This window comes from Arachis stenosperma, chromosome 2 (genome assembly GCF_014773155.1).
Source record: "Arachis stenosperma cultivar V10309 chromosome 2, arast.V10309.gnm1.PFL2, whole genome shotgun sequence".
NCBI lineage: Eukaryota > Viridiplantae > Streptophyta > Magnoliopsida > Fabales > Fabaceae > Arachis > Arachis stenosperma.
Window position 1 is genome coordinate 96,679,102 of NC_080378.1, and position 18,263 is coordinate 96,697,364.

At 35.2% G+C, this 18,263-nt stretch overlaps 1 non-coding gene across 1 annotated transcript; it reads right to left on the reverse strand.

The window, feature by feature from the left end:
* Window positions 1-9,488: 9,488 nt before the first annotated feature.
* Window positions 9,489-9,596, reverse strand: LOC130965095 (small nucleolar RNA R71). The gene has a single exon (XR_009081150.1). It is a non-coding gene; the product is annotated as a small nucleolar RNA R71 (small nucleolar RNA).
* Window positions 9,597-18,263: the final 8,667 nt, after the last annotated feature.

Sequence of the window (18,263 nt, forward strand, 5' to 3'; positions counted from 1 at the left end):
ATTAAATTATTAGTTTTGTGATGTTGATGGTAAATTAATGATTAGACTTGTGTTGGAATTAATAGTTATGAGATGAATGAAATTAATGAGAATGTGTTGTTGGAACTAATAATGGTGAATTGATGATGTTGTTGGTATATGTCCATAGGATTTTGTGGTTATGACTTGTTGATTGGTTAATAATGATTTATTGTTGTTATTAATGAATTGAAGAAGTAAATTAATGAAATTTTAAAGTTGTAGCTTGGGGTTGGAATAGTGAATGTTAGAATTAATGTATGAATTCTATGGAATGGTGTGTATTAATGTGCTAGTGGTTGGTGTTAGTAAAAAGGGACTTGATTTGTGGTAAATTTGCAGGTTTTGTGGGTAAGGAATGTGAACTTGGTAAAAAGTGGGGTTTGGTATATTTTGGCAAAAAGTGAACTTTGATGAACTTTGGTAGTCCATAATTTGCTCTACAAATCTTTGATAAAGATGAGGTTTGTTTCAATTTAAAGAAGGATTTAAAAGCTTGAAAATGATATAAGGTTTGCGGAAAACTGAATTCTGTAGAGGAAGTTATGGATGCCGAAAAATTGGTGCGAAAAACTGAAATTTTGAATGTTGTAGCAGAACCAGGTTTTCTGATGTGTGCCCACACATACAGCTGTGCGCACGCACCCAACAAAAGCAAAAATTTACCTGTGCGTACGCACGCCTTTGTGCGCACGCACACCTGGTGTTTTTCATAAAGTGTGCATACGCACGCCCTTGTGCGCATGCACACACCAGGATAGGCCTTCTGTTGGTGGCGCTAGCACAGGTGAGGCGCATGCACACCAAGTGATGTGTGCGCACGCACACATGTATGCGTCCGCACACACTCTGTTTTACCAGCACCTATGTTTTTGTGATCTGAACGTGGTTTTGAACCCCTAAACTCCTATTTTTACCCTGTTAACCCTAGATTTTACTAGTGAGCTTAGTAATTAGCAGAAGATAGGAATTTGGGGTAACTTAGGAAGGAAGAAAAAGGTAAAACATGATGAGTTTTAAGGAAGAGATGTGAAGGTAAATGAAGTTATAATGCCATGGCTTTGATAAATGATTAAATAATGATTATAAATATGAAATGGCTTATGAATGATATCTGAATACGAGTTTCTCTGGGTAACAGAACCGTGGCTCGCCACCACGTGTTCCAGGTTGAATCTCGATACTCTATTGACCATACGTCGTAAGGGTGACCGGTCACATATAAATTCTCGGATATGGATAGCCCCCATTGAGTGATTTATGAATGAATGTTTGAATAATGTATGAATATGAAATCTATGCATAGACTCATGGGGATGCGCGACGGGGGACAGTCTAAGGTTTTCGAACTTGTCGGGTTGGCTGGATAACCGAATGATGAGCCTCATCAGCCATAGGACAGGCATACATCATATGCATTTGTTTGTTTTGTTTGCTATGCATTATCTAGGATTGCCTAACTGGATATATATATATATATATATATATATATATATATATTCTGCTACCTGATATACTTGCTACTTGTACTATCTGTTTCTTACTTGTGCGTGAACTTGTTTGGCTACTTGTCTCTGCTGAATAATTATGGATGACGGAGGAATGGAGGAAGGGTGAACTGGTCAGGCGTTAGATGTTAGGTCTTAAAGCAAATAAGTATAGGGTACTTAGATTACCTACCCCTTTTTATGGTTTCTGCTTAGAAATTAAGTTTTATAATTGTGTGATGGAGTTCTAGGATTGCCTCTGGCATTCCCAAGACCTTATTTATTATACGCGTGGCACCTTTACCATGCTGAGAACCTTCGGTTCTCACCCCATACCGTGTTGTTGTTTTCAGATGCAGGTTGAGAGACTCCTCGCTAGGCGTCTGGATTCCTGAAGCGGAGTAATTCTGGGTTATATAGGGTTTTCTGTTTGTATATATATGTACTCATGTACTTAGCTTGTTCTCTAAGAAACTTGTTTATTTTGTTCCTCATTGAGGTTACAGGAGAGTTAGGGCTTTGTTTCTGTATTTTAGGTGTTTTGGGATACTGGTATATGTATGTAAATATTCTCCGCCCAACCTTGGCTTCGCAGGCTGAGTCAGGAGCTAGTTATGATGTATTCTTGGCTCTCTACTCACTCTTTCGCTTATTCAATTCTATAACCGTTAGGTTTCTTAGCACGCAAGTAATTCCGTTTTCTGAGTGTTGCGCTTTTTACTTTGCGATTTTCTTTACCCTGTTTTTCAAGGCTCCTGATATAGTATGACCTTTGTTATATATTACTATATATATATATTTATTTTAGAGGTCGTAATACCGCACCACCTCTGTTATACATCCTAGGTGCAAAGCTCTGTGTGGTAGGGTGTTACAGCTTCAAATTGTTCAAACTCAATATACAAATCAAAGAACGATATCTAAGTGCGACTTTCAATGTACATTAAAAACATATCTTGCCTGCTCGCTTCATCAGTTATATATTTGGTTTGAAATTGAACGAATCCACCAAATACCGGTAGGATAGCTATATAAAATTCATGATATTTTCCTTGACCTTTCAAAATCTATCTTCTCACAAATCACACCTTTTAGTTCTTCGAATGAGATTGTAAATGGAATAACAATATCTAATATATTTTCACAAATAGATTTTACTCCTTCAAATGTTTGTAACAAAATTTGACCAAAATAATATACTTTTAATAGGACTCTATCATCTATTTTTCTCACTCACATGAATATAAACTTCATTATCAATTTTTTTTACCTCATACAAAATGATAGAGATAGATCTGGGTGGAGGAGCTGAGAAAAGAAGGAGAGAAGATCTAGTCACTCGTATACGACTTACACACTTATATATATATATATATATATATATATATATATATATATATATAACAAATCGGACCCAACGATTTGTATTGACTTATTTAAATAAAATATATAATAATCAAATCAAATGGTCCGATTTGATTTTTCTGAAATAACAAAAAATTAAATCTGTATTAAAATTGGATGGTCCAATTAAATGCACCAAAATTTAAAATTTTTCTTCTCACACAAATCGGACCGTTCGATTTGTGAGCTTAATTTTTTTAACAAAGAAATTGAATGGTCCGATTTTTTCAACCCATGATTTAAAAAAAGCTGCCTCACATTCATGTCTAACACTTCTATTCTTTATAACTACGCACAACACACAAACTTTGCATATCCAAAAAAATAAGCCTTATAATAATACTAATCTTTTAAGTGTGTATTTATCTCTTGTATCATTTCTAAATGTTAATCAATTAAATTAAGTGATAAATTATGAATATTTTTAGAACATATGTAAAATATACAATTAATTATACACAATCCAATATTGTTTATACGTGAAGTACTCCTTCTACAATATCACCTAGCTAGCTAGTTTAAGATTTTATTTTATTTTATTTTATTTTATTCAATTAAGAAAACTTAAAATTGAGGATCATGAAATACCAGGTGTCAATGTGTCATGGTTATGCCTCGGTAAACGGAGCCAACCACATGATTAATTTGATTAATAATAATTGAGTTTATCTATTTTATAATTTTATAATGTAGGTTAAATTTATAAAATTAAAATTATTTTATTAAAAATATAAAAAATTAATATATTTATTAAATAAAAATATTTTAAAATTTTTTATTAATAATAAACTTATCATTTGTCCAAATATTAGCCAAACGCCCAAACCCATAAAAATTTTGTGTCAGTGTAACTGTGCTTCATGGGTTCTATTTTCTCAATAAAATATTATTAATTGACAGAGAACGAAGATGCGACAAGAAACCAGCTCGTGTATCAGTGAGGACAAAGCCAGAGGTAAGAAAATCTGAGAGCAGTTTTGTTGAGGTTCCTTCAAAAGGTTGTTTCTTGAAATAAAGTTCCTTGAGGACCAGCATTAATTAACTAAATAAAAAATATAAAAATTTAACTTTTAATTAATCAACATTAATAATTTTTTAATTTTAAAAATTATCATTTTTTGAATAATTTAAAATTTAAAATTTAAAATTTAAAATAAATAAAATAATTTAAAAATTTGTGATATTAGTTAAAAAAGTTGTCTCTCTAATGTTATTTAATAATAATAATAATAATAATAATAATAATAATAATAATAATAATAATAATAATAATAATAATATATAAGCTAGTAATAGTGATCTGATGTTGATAAATTTAGATAGTATACATGGAGTTTTAGTTTTTAAACCTTATATTATTCCTGTGAAACTAAGATATATTGAAGAATAGGTAATAACAATAGGGTAATGTTATAGTGCTGAAAAAGAACAGTTAATTAGATGTTATTTAATTTTGTTAATGATGATGATTAGGTTGCTGGACTTTTTTTAAGAGTCCAATAAATATTTGGTATGTAATATATTATGGGTCTAAAAAAATTTGGGTATTGTGATAAAAAAAATTGTACAGTCCGATAAAATGAATAATGATAATAATTATAAATAATTTATTGGTACCTAAAAAAGAAATCAAGTCCCAAATGAAGGATAGGAAGTGTCATGTTGGTGGTGGTGGCATATAGTTTCTATGCTTACTCTTATTATTGGGTTTGATAAGAAATCATCCACAGCTATTTTAAAATGTAAGAGCCAACCACCCTACAAATAATAATAAATCAATAATAATGCATCTTCGTTATTTATACAATATTTAAGATTAATTGCATGTTATACAGGTTAAATATTTTAGGTTATGTATGTAGCCTTTAGATTTTAAAAAATATGCGAAATTATTTTTTTATTTTATTTTAAATGTAAAAATAGCTAAATCTTTTAATTAACTTTTTAAAATGTTTATTTTAATTAAAATAAATGTGTAAATTATGCATAGATTTTTTCTTCTAATCTTTCTTTAATATGCCACTTTGACAAATGATATAAAAAGACACGTATATATAACTAGGTTTACAAACATTGCTATCTCATGTATTTTTTTTTTAACTAAAAATAGGGACACTCGAACGTACGATTTTTTAGATGAGTATGAGGAGACTATGTCATTTGAGTTATAACTCATTAGATTACCTCATGTATGTTAGTTGTTGTTTGTTTTAGGTATGAATAATGTAACACCCTAACTTTTAGCACCTCATGATCGTACTAAAAGTTCGAGCGCTACTAACCTCTATTCCTTTAATTATATACTATGTTTATTTAATATTGAGTCTTCGCGAATATGAACTGAAACTTTTAATTAAGAAAACGAAGATCCTTTATTTTAGATCATTTAACTACAAAGATATATATATATATATATTCACATAACATTACATAGACTTATTTCAAGATTCTCAAAAAAAAAAAAAATCATACCACTTTAAAAACTAAAAACATTAAATGAGGGAAAAATAAAATCTAACAACTCAACTTGTAAACATAATCTTCTATGCTCCTATAACTCTGTACTAAACCTTCGCACTTGTAGCTAAAAGGGGTGAAAATAGGGGGTAAGAACTGGGAAGTTCTTAATATGGTCGGGTGATGAGCGGATAATTTATACGCTTTTTGGCATTGTTTTTAGTAAGTTTTTAGTAGGATCTAGCTACTTTTAGGGATGGTTTCATTATTTTTTATGCTAAATTCACATTTCTGGACTTTACTATGAGTTTGTGTGTTTTTCTGTGATTTCAGGTGAATTCTGGCTGAAATTGAGGAACCTGAGCAAAATTCTGAAAAAAAGGCTGACAAAGGACTGCTGATGCTGTTAGATTCTGACCTCCCTGCACTCGAAATTAATTTTTTGGAGCTACAGAACTCCAAATGGCGCGCTCCTAACGGCGTTGGAAAGTAGACATCCAGGGCTTTCCAGCAATATATAATAGTCCATACTTTGTTCGAGATTTGACGACGCAAACTGGCACTCAACGCCAGTTCTACGCTGCATTCTGGAGTTAAACGCCAGAAACACGTCACGAACCAGAGTTGAACGCCAAAAACACGTTACAACTTGGCGTTCAACTTCAAAAGGAGCCTCTGCACGTGGAAAGCTAAAGCTCAGCCCAAGCACACACCAAAGTGGGACCCGGAAGTGGATTTCTGCACTTAGACTTACTTCTGTAAACCCTAGTAGCTAGTTTAGTATAAATTGGACTTTTTACTATTGTATTTACATCTTTGGTCTTAGTTTTATTCCATTATTCATCTTAGGAGACTATTGATCACGTTTAGGGGGGCTGGCCTCTCGGCCATGCCTGAACCTTGTTCTTATGTATTTTCAACGGTAGAGTTTCTACACTCCACAGATTAAGGTGTGGAGCTCTGCTGTTCCTCGAGTATTAATGCAATTACCAATATTTTCTATTCAATTCACTTATTCTTATTCTAAGATATTCGTTACACTTCAACTTGATGAATGTGATGATCCATGACACTCATCATCATTTTCACCTATGAACGCGTGCCTGACAACCACCTCCGTTCTATATTAGACTGGGCGCATATCTCTTGGATTCTTGACCCACGACGCATGGTTGCCTCGCCTGACAACCGAGCCTCACATTTCGTGGAATCAAAGTCTTCGTGGTATAAGCTAGAATTGATGGCGGCATTCATGAGAATCCGGAAAGTCTAAACCTTGTCTGTGGTATTCCGAGTAAGATTCAATGATCGAATGACTGTGACGAGCTTCAAACTCGCAAGTGATGGGCGTAGTGACAGACGCAAAAGGAGGGTGAATCCTATTCCAGTATGAGCGAGAACCGACAGATGATTAGCCGTGCCGTGACAGAGCATTTGGATCTTTTTCACTGAGAGGATGGGATGTAGCCATTGACAACGGTGATGCCCTACATACAGCTTGCCATGGAAAGAAGTAAGAAGGATTGAAGGGAGGCAGTAGGAAAGCAGAGATCCAACAGGGACAAAGCATCTACATACGCTTATCTGAAATTCTCACCAATGATTTACATAAGTATCTTTATCTTTATTTTCCGTTTATTTATTATTACTATTCGAAAACTCATTACAAATTATTATCCGCCTAACTGAGATTTACAAGATGACCATAGCTTACTTCATACCAACAATCTCCGTGGGATCGACCCTTACTCACGTAAGGTTTATTACTTGGACGACCCAGTGCACTTGCTGGTCAGCTACACGGAGTTGTGACAAATTATGAATTAAGATTAGAGCACCAAGTTTTTGGAGCCATTACCAGGGATCACAATTTTGCGTACCAAGTTTTTGGCGTCGTTGCCGGGGATTGTTCGAGTTTGGACAACTGACGGTTCATCTTGTTGCTCAGATTAGGTAATTTTCTTTTTGTTTTTCAAAAAAAATTTTCAAAAATCTTTCAAAAATTTTTCTTTTGTTTTCGAAAAAAAAATTATTTTAAAATTTTTTTTAAGAATGAATTTTAAAGTTTCAATATGGTATGTTGAATCTTGGCTGGCCATCAAGCTTTAGACTAACCTGATATGATTCCTGGAATCTTAATTGAGGACTTTGAATTCATTATTTTCTTTATGTTTTCGAAAATTATAAAATAAGACCCAAAAATCCAAAAAAAAAATAAAATCATAAAAATAAAAAATATTTTATGTTTTCTGTTTGAGTCTTGAGTCAATTTTTAAGTTTGGTGTCAATTGCATTTTTCTAAAAATTTATGTATTTTTCGAAAATTCATGCATTCATAGTGTTCTTCATGATCTTCAAGTTGTTCTTGGTAAGTCTTCTTGTTTGATCTTGATGTTTTCTTGTTTTGTGTCTTTTCTTATTTTTCATATGCATTTTCAATTTTTTAGTGTTTGAAGTTTGCAAATTTCTAAGTTTGGTGTCTTGCATGTTTTCTTTGCATAAAAAATGTTTCAAAAATATGTTCTTGATGTTCATCATGATCTTCAAGGTGTTCTTGGTGTTCATCTTGACATTCATAGTGTTCTTGCATGCATCATTGGTTTTGATCCAAAATTTTCATGTTTTGGGTCATTTTTATGTTTTTCTCTCTCATCATTAAAAATTCAAAAATCAAAAAATATCTTTTCCTTATTTTTCTCAAATTTTCGAAATTTTGAGTTGACTTTTTCAAAAATTTTTAAAATTAGTTGTTTCTTATGAGTCAAATCAAAATTTCCATTTTAAAAATCTTATCTTTTTCAAAACTTTTTCAAAAATAAAATCTTTTTCATTTTTTTTACTATTTTTCGAAAATTTAAAAATATTTTTCAAAATATTTTTCTTAACTTTATCTTTATTTTCGAAAATTATGCTAACAAGTAATATGATTGATACAAAAATTTGAAATTTGTTACTTTCTTGTTAAGAAAGGTTCAATCTTTAAATTCTAGAATCTTATCTTTTAGTTTCTTGTTAGTCAAGTAATCAATTTTAAAAATCAAATCTTTTTGATTATATCTTTTTATTATATCTTTATATCATATCCTTTTCAAAATTTTATCTTTTTCAAAAAATTTGATTTTAAAATATCTTTTCTAACTTCTTATCTTCTTATCTTTTCAAAATTTGATTTTCAAAATCTTTTTTTTTTTAAATCAAATAACTAACTTTTTGTTTGTTTCTTATCTTTTTCAAAACCATCTAACTACCATTCTCTCTATGATTTCCGAAAATTATCTCCCTCTTTTTCAAAATTCAATTTTAATTAACTAATTGTTTTAAATTTTTAACTTAATTTCAATTTTTATTTTCGAATTTTAACTTTAAAATTTTAATGTTATTTTCGAAATTTCCTCTCTCTCTTCTCATTCTATTTATTTATTCATCTACTAACACTTCTCCTCACCCAAAATTCGAACCCCTTCTTCTCCTCTGAGTTCGAATTCTTCTATTCTTCATTCTTATTCTTCTTTTCTTCTACTCACACAAGGGAACCTCTATACTGTGGCAAAGAGGATCCCCGGTATCTTTAGTCCTCTTCTTTTTCATATGAGCAGGAGCAAGGACAAGAACATTCTTGTTGAAGCAGATCCAGAACCTGAAAGGACTCTGAAGAGGAAACTAAGAAAAGCTAAATTACAATAATCCAGAGACAACCTTACAGGAATTTTCGAAAAGGAAGAGGAGATGGCAGCCAAAAATAATAATAATTCAAGGAGAATACTTGGTGATTATTCTACACCTACTTCCAAGTTTGATGGAAGGAGCATCTCAATCCCTACCATTGGGGCAAACAATTTTGAGCTGAAACCTCAGCTAGTTGCTCTAATGCAACAGAACTGCAAATTCCATGGACTTCCATCAGAAGATCCCTATCAGTTTTTAACTGAATTCTTGCAGATCTTTGAGACTGTAAAGACGAATGGAGTAGATCCTGAAGTCTACTGACTCATGCTTTTCCCTTTTGCTGTAAGAGACAGAGCTAGAACATGGTTGGACTCACAACCTAAGGACAGCCTGGACTCCCGGGATAAGCTGGTCACGGCCTTCTTGGCTAAGTTCTTTTCTCCTCAAAAGCTGAGCAAGCTTAGAGTGGATGTTCAGACATTCAAACAAAAAGATGGTGAATCCCTCTATGAAGCTTGGAAAAGATACAAGCAGATGACCAAAAGGTGTCCTCCTGACATGCTTTCAGAATAGACCATTTTGGATATATTCTATTATGGTCTGTCTGAGTTCTCCAAGATGTCACTGGACCATTCTACAGGTGGATCCATTCACTTGAAGAAAACGCCTGCAGAAGCTCAAGAACTTATTGACATGGTTGCAAATAATCAATTCATGTACACTTCTGAGAGGAATTCCGTGAATAATGGAACGCCTCAGAAGAAGGGAGTTCTTGAAATTGATGCTCTGAATGCCATATTAGCTCAGAACAAAGTGTTGACTCAGCAAGTCAACATGATTTTCCAAAGTCTGAATGGATGGAAAAATGCATCCAACAGTACTAAAGAGGCATCTTCTGAAGAAGAAACTTATGATCCTGAGAACCCTGCAATAGCAGAGGTAAATTACATGGGTGAACCTTATGGAAACACCTATAATTCATCATGGAGAAATCATCCAAATTTCTCATGAAAGGATCAACAAAAGCCTCAACAAGGCTTTAACAATGGTGGAAGAAACAGGCCCAGCAAGCCTTTTCCATCATCTTCTCAGCAACAGACAGAGAATTATGAACAAAATACCTCTAATTTAGCAAACCTAGTCTCTGATATGTCAAAGGCCACTTTAAGTTTCATGAGTGAAACAAGGTCCTCCATAAGAAACTTGGAGGCACAAGTAGGCCAACTGAGTAAGAAAATCACTGAAACCCTTCCTAATACTCTCCCAAGCAATACTGAAGAGAATCCAAAGAGAGAGTGCAAGGCCATTGAATTCTCCAACATGGCCGAACCTACAAGGGAGGGAGAGGATGTGAATCCCAGTGAGGAAGACCTCCTAGGACGTTCAGTGATTAATAAGGAGTTTCCCTCTGAGGAACCAAAGGAATCTAAGGCTCATCTAGAGACCACAGAGATTCCATTAAACCTCCTTATGCCCTTCATGAGCTCTGATGAGTATTCTTCTTCTGAAGAGAATGAGGATGTTACTGAAGAGCAAGTTGCCAAGTACCTTGGTGCAATCATGAAGCTGAATGCCAAATTATTTAGTAATGAGACTTGGGAAGATGAACCTCCCTTGCTCATCAATAAACTGAGTGATCTGGATCAACTGACATTGCCTCAGAAGAAACAGGATCCTGGGAAGTTCTTAATACCTTGTACCATAGGCACCATGACCTTTGAAAAGGCTCTGTATGACCTTGGATCAGGGATAAACCTCATGCCACTCTCTGTAATGAAGAAACTAAGAACTCTTGAGGTACATAAGGCCAATTTCTCATTAAAGATGGCAGACAGATCCATGAAAATAGCTTATGGAAAAGTAGAGGACATGCTAGTAAAGGTTGAAGGCCTTTACATCCCTGCTGATTTCATAATCCTAGATACTGGAAAGGATGAGGATCAATCCATCATCTTTGGAAGACCCTTCCTAGCCACATCAAGAGCTGTGATTGATGTGGACAAAGGAGAATTGACCCTTCAACTAAATAAGGACAACCTTGTGTTTAAAACTCAAGGATCTCTCTCTGTACCTATGGAGAGGAAGCATAAAAAGATTCTCTCACTACAGAGTCAACCAAAGCCCCCAAGTCAAACTCTAAGTTTGGTGCTGGGAGGCTACAACCAAACTCTAAGTTTGGTGTCAAACCCCCATACCCAAACTCTAAGTTTGGTGTTGGGAGGTCTCAACAATGCTCTGAACATCTGTGAGGCTCCATGAGAGCCCACTGTCAAGCTATTGACATTAAAGAAGCGCTTGTTGGGAGGCAACCCAATTTTTATTTATCTAATTTTATTTTTATTTTATTGTTCTTTTATGTTTTATTAGGTTCATGATCATATGGAGTCACGAAAAAAATATAAAAATTAAAAACAGAATAAAAAACAGCAGAAAAAAATCACACCCTGGAGGAAGGCCTTACTGGCGTTTAAACGCCAGTAAGGAGCATCTGGCTGGCGTTCAACACCAGAACAGAGCATGGATCTGGCGCTGAACGCCAGAAACAAGCATGGAACTGGCGTTCAACGCCAGAAATATGCTACAGATGGGCGTTCAACGCCCAGAACAAGCATCAATTCGGCGTTTAAACGCCAGAATTGTATGCAAAGGCATTTTACACGCCTAATTGGTACAGGGGTGTAAATCCTTGACACCTCAGGATCTGTGGACCCCACAGGATCCCCATCTACCTCCACTCACCCTCTTCCCTCTTCTCAACCCTTTTCACAAAATCCCATAAACACTCTTCCCCAAAAACCCTTCACCAATCACCTCAATCTCTCTTCCCCATCACCTCTTCACCACTCACATCCATCCTCACTTCCTCATAAACCCCACCTACCTTTAAAATTCAAAATCAATTTCCCACCCAACCCACCCAAAATGGCCGAACCTACCCCCTCTCCCCTCACTATATAAACCCCTCAATTCTTCTTCATTTTCACACAACACAACCCTCTCTTCCATATCTTCTTCTTCTTCTTCTTCTATTCTTTCTTCTCTTGCTCGAGGGCGAGCAATATTCTAAGTTTCGTGTGGTAAAAGCATAGCTTTTTTGTTTTTCCATTACCATTGATGGCACCTAAGACCGGAGAAAGCTCTAGAAAAGGGAAAGGGAAGGCAAAAGCTTCCACCTCCGAGTCATGGAAGATGGAAAGATTCATCTCCAAAACCCATCAAGACCACTTCTATAATGTTGTGGCCAAGAAGAAGGTGATCCCTGAGGTCCCTTTCAAACTCAAGAAAAATGAGTATCCAGAGATCCGACATGAGATCCAAAGAAGAGGTTGGGAAGTTCTAACCAACCCCATTCAACAAGTCGGCATCCTAATGGTTCAAGAGTTCTATGCCAATGCAAGGATCACTAGGAACCATGATCAAAGCAAGAACCCAAACCCAAAGAATTACATTACAATGGTTCGGGGGAAATACTTAGATTTTAGTCCGAAAAATGTGAGATTGGCGTTTAACTTGCCCATGATGCAAGGAGATGAACGCCCCTACACTAGAAGGGTCAACTTTAATCAAAGGTTGGACCAAGTCCTTAGGGACATATGTGTGGAAGGAGCTCAGTGGAAAATAGATTCCAAAGGCAAGCCGGTTCAACTAAGAAGACTGGACCTCAAGCCCGTGGCTAGAGGATGGTTAGAGTTCATTCAACGCTCCATCATCCCCACTAGCAACCGGTCTGAAGTTACTGTAAACCGGGCCATCATGATTCATAGCATCATGATTGAGGAGGAAGTAGAAGTTCATGAAGTCATCTCCCTTGAATTCTACAAAATAGCCGAAAAGCCCTCTACCTTGGCAAGGCTAGCTTTTCCTCATCTTATTTGGCATATATGTTACTCAGCTGGAGCTTTCATAGAAGGAGACATTTCCATTGAGGAAGAGAAGCCCACCACTAAGAAAAGGATGGAGCAAACAAGAGAGCCTACTCATGGAGCCCAAGAAACGCATGAGGAAGCTCATCATCAAGAAATCCCTGAGATACCTCAAGGGATGCACTTTCCTCCCAACAACTATTGGGAACAACTCAACACTTCTCTTGAAGATTTGAGTCACAACATGGATCAATTAAGGGTGGAACATGAAGAGCACTTCATCATTCTCTATGAAATTAGAGAAGATCAAAGAGCAATGAGGGAGGAGCAACAAAAACAAGAAAGAGACATAGAAGAGCTCAAGGACATCATTGGTTCCTCAAGAAGAAAATGCCACCATCACTAAGGTGGACTCATTCCTTGTTTTTAATTTCTCTGTTTTTCGTTTCTTTATGTTAAATGTTTATTTATGTTTTGTGTCTCTATTTCATGATCATTAGTATTTAGTAACTATGTCTTAAGGCTATGAATAATTCCATGAATCCTTCACCTCTCTTAAATGAAAAATGTTTCAATTCAAAAGAACAAGAAGTACATGAGTTTCGAATTTATCCTTGAATTTAGTTTAATTATATTGATGTGGTGACAATACTTTTTGTTTTCTGAATGAATGATTGAACAGTGCATATTTTTTATCTTGTTGTTTATGAATGTTAAATATGTTAGCTCTTGAAGAATGATGAACAAAGAGAAATGTTATTGACAATCTGAAAAATCATGAAAATTGATTCTTGAAGCAAGAAAAAGCAGTGAAAAAAAATGGCGAAAAAAATAGAAAGAAAAAGAAAAGCAAGCAGAAAAAGCCAATAGCCCTTAAAACCAAAAGGAAAGGATAATAAAAAGGATCCAAGACTTTGAGCATCAGTGGATAGAAGGGCCCTAAAGGAATAAAATCCTGGCCTAAGCGGCTAAACCAAGCCGTCCCTAACCATGTGCTTGTGGCGTGAAGGTGTCAAGAGAAAAGCTTGAGACTGAGCGGTTAAAGTCGTGATCCAAAGCAAAAAGAGTATGCTTAAGAACCCTGGACACCTCTAATTGGGGACTCTAGCAAAGCTGAGTCACAATCTGAAAAGGTTCACCCAGTTATGTGTCTGTGGCATGTATGTATCCGGTGGTAATACTGGAAAACAGAGTGCTTTGGGCCACGGCCAAGACTCAAAAGTAACTATGTTCAAGAATCAACATACTTAACTAAGAGAATCAATAACACTATCTGAAATTCTAAGTTCCTATAGATGCCAATCATTCTGAACTTCAAAGGATAAAGTGAGATGCCAAAACTGTTCAGAGGCAAAAAGCTACAAGTCCCGCTCATCTAGTTAGAATTAATATTCATTGATAGTTTGGAATTTATAGTATATTCTCTTCTTTTTATCCTATTTGATTTTCAGTTGCTTGGGGACAAGCAATAATTTAAGTTTGGTGTTGTGATGAGCGGATAATTTATACGCTTTTTGGCAGTTTTTAGTAAGTTTTTAGTAGGATCTAGCTACTTTTAGGGATGATTTCATTATTTTTTATGCTAAATTCACATTTTTGGACTTTACTATGAGTTTGTGTGTTTTTCTGTGATTTCAGGTGAATTCTGGCTGAAATTGAGGAACCTGAGCAAAATTCTGAAAAAAAGGCTGACAAAGGACTCCTGATGCTGTTGGATTCTGACCTCCCTGCACTCGAAATAGATTTTTTTCTGGAGTTATAGAACTCCAAATGGCACGCTCTTAACGGCGTTGGAAGGTAGACATCCAGGGCTTTCCAGCAATATATAATAGTCTATACTTTGTTCGAGATTTGATGACACAAACTGGCGCTCAACGCCAGTTCTACGCTGCATTCTGGAGTTAAACGCCAGAAACACGTCACGAACCAGAGTTGAACGCCAAAAACACGTTACAACTTGGCATTCAACTCCAAAAGGAGCCTCTGCACGTGGAAAGCTAAAGCTCAGCCCAAGCACACACCAAAGTGGGCCCCGGAAGTGGATTTCTGCACTTAGACTTACTTCTGTAAACCCTAGTAGCTAGTTTAGTATAAATAGGACTTTTTACTATTGTATTACATCTTTGGTCTTAGTTTTATTCCGTTATTCATCTTAGGAGACTATTGATCACTTTTAGGGAGGCTGGCCTCTCAGCCATGCCTGAACCTTGTTCTTATGTATTTTCAACGGTAGAGTTTCTACACTCCATAGATTAAGGTGTGGAGCTTTGCTGTTCCTCGAGTATTAATGCAATTACTACTATTTTGTATTCAATTCACTTATTCTTATTCTAAGATATTCGTTACACTTCAACTTGATGAATGTGATGATCCGTGACACTCATTATCATTCTCACCTATGAACGCGTGCCTGACAACCACCTCCGTTCTACATTAGACCGGGCGCATATCTCTTGGATTCTTGACCCACCACGCATGGTTGCCTTGCCTGACAACCAAGCCTCACATTCCGTGGAATCAAAGTCTTCGTGGTATAAGCTAGAATTGATGGCAGCATTCATGAGAATCCGAAAAGTCTAAACCTTGTCTGTGGTATTCCGAGTAGGATTCAATGATCGAATGACTGTGACGAGCTTCAAACTCGCAAGTGCTGGGCGTAGTGACAGACGCAAAAGGAGGGTGAATCCTATTCCAGTATGAGCGAGAACTGACAGATGATTAGCCGTGCCATGACAGAGCATTTGGACCTTTTTCACTGAGAGGATGGAATGTAGCCATTGACAACGGTGATGCCCTACATACAGCTTGCCATGGAAAGAAGTAAAAAGGATTGAAGGGAGGCAGTAGGAAAGCAGAGATCCAACAGGGACAAAGCATCTCCATACGCTTATCTGAAATTCTCACCAATGATTTACATAAGTATCTTTATCTTTATTTTCCGTTTATTTATTATTACTATTCGAAAACTCATTACAAATTATTATCCGCCTAACTGAGATTTACAAGATGACCATAGCTTGCTTCATACCAACAATCTCCGTGGGATCAACCCTTACTCACGTAAGGTTTATTACTTGGACGACCCAGTGCACTTGCTGGTCAGCTACACGGAGTTGTGACAAATTATGAATTAAGATTAGAGTACCAAGTTTTTGGAGCCATTACCAGGGATCACAATTTCGCGTACCATCGGGGTAGTTAGTTAAGTCAGGATTATCACAGCTCAATTTAATTCACAGCCTAACACAAGGACTCAGAACAATAACCAGTCATAGAAGTTCAGATTAACAAGTAATTAAAATCACAAACACACTCAAGCAATCACAAACAATTCACAACATCGAACCAAATGCAAAATATGCAAATAAGGATGATGCATGCCTATTTCTATCGCAGGTAATGAGCTCATTGTCAGTTTCGACCCGCACCCGACGCAATCCAACTCGTAAGTCAGATAAGGCATTCCACTGACATAACCTCTGCAAGTTTCTACTTCTTGCAGGCGCTGATTCTCCAGCCGAAGCATGTGACCCCTTCTCCTGGAAGCCATTCCATATTTACGGGCATCCCCGCACAATCACAAACAAAGCCCACGACTTATTAACATTTATCCTTCGCCACCTCAACTACTATTGTCACCCTCTTGTGACCTTTCCATAATCACAGGTGCCGATTTATCTTATTTTTTTCTTTTAAAACCAAAAACACCTCTTTGTGACTTCACAAAAACTTTTAAAATTTACCTAAACTAATTCTTCTTCCAAAAGACAAAGAAAATCATTTAGTTAAACCCCTCAACAAGGCCTCTAGACTTTAGGGGAGCGGCAGCCAATCTCATTTTCTTAAGTTCATTACAATTATTATTTTCTTAAATTGTATTAATCAAATAAAGTTTCTAAATAAAATCAAAACCAAATCATACAAATCAAAAGTTTCGAAACAATTTCAAAACCAAAATCAATCCTAGTTTTATCCTTAAAACTAATTCTTTAACTTTTTCCAAGACGTCGCAAAATGAAATCATTCAGTCAAAATTCAATTACTTTTGAAGTTCATTAAAACTCCTTCGAATAAAATTCTTAAGTCAAATTCAAAACAAAAGTCCTTTTCATATTTAAATCAACTATAAAACATAATATCTTTCTTAAATAAATTAAAATCGTAAAATAATTATTTTCTAAATAAATCGAACTCAAAATATATACTTTTCTTAAATAGATTAAACTCAAAACATAACTATTTTCTTAATAAATCAAAAATGAAATAATACAGTTTATCAAATCCAATCTTTTTCTAAATAACATTTCAAACAAAGTCTTAAATTTTATAACAAAATTTCGGCAGCATCTCCCCTAAAACTCGAACTTTGCCACCCTTCTCAGGTCCCATCCAAACTATTTCTCAAACTCTTTCAAAGCGTTTCCAATAAATCAAAACTATTTCTAATATCAAAACATTTATAAAATCAAACCAATTAAAAATCAAACAGCTTCCAAAATCAAACGATTTTTATATCTCAAATCATGTTATCAACTTATCAATTCATTTTTTATTAAATCTTAATGTCATCATCAAATCTCACCAATTCCACTTGATCACCAACAACATTCCTGTCCCAAATTCATCAAAATATCGATTCTTGGTGGTACTTAAATTGACCGATCCCCAAACTAATCACAAATATCAATATATCACAAAAATTCAACTTAAATTCAGTCAAATTCAATCAACAATCAATCACAATATCAAATCACTTATTCAATACACATTTATTCATTGAGAATTTACCAAAATCCTACCTTCGTACGAAATTAACACAACGGAAGCTCCGAAAAAGCTTTTTAACCGAGTCGCTGAAGAAGAAAATTAAACTTCAGAAATCGCTTGTACCTCCTAGAACTCCAATTGGCCGAACTCAAGGGGAAGGGAAACTACGTCACCGTCAGCTTCCACCGAACAAAATTTATATCAACGTATAGAGGAGGAAGATACGAACGCTTTTATCGGATTAGATTTTTTATTGGAGTTACGGATCTCAAAAAATCAAAGCCGAAAGCTCTCGGGTTCCATGGAGCTTACGTTCTCCCCCCCCCCCTCTCTTTATCTTTTCTTTCTTAACGTGAAAGGAAGAAATGAGATGCTGATGATGGTGATTAAATGATAAGGATGGTTTTTGAATAATTTGGTGATACGTAAGGGATTGGGTGTCACGAAACTAAACTGCTAACTCAGCGATTCAATTTATAAATATCCTAAACGGATAATTATGAAAATTGAATATATTAAAACACAAGTAATAATATATATGAGTTACTAATATAAATAACATTAACAACATAACAATAAAAGATATATGGTGAAGCATTAG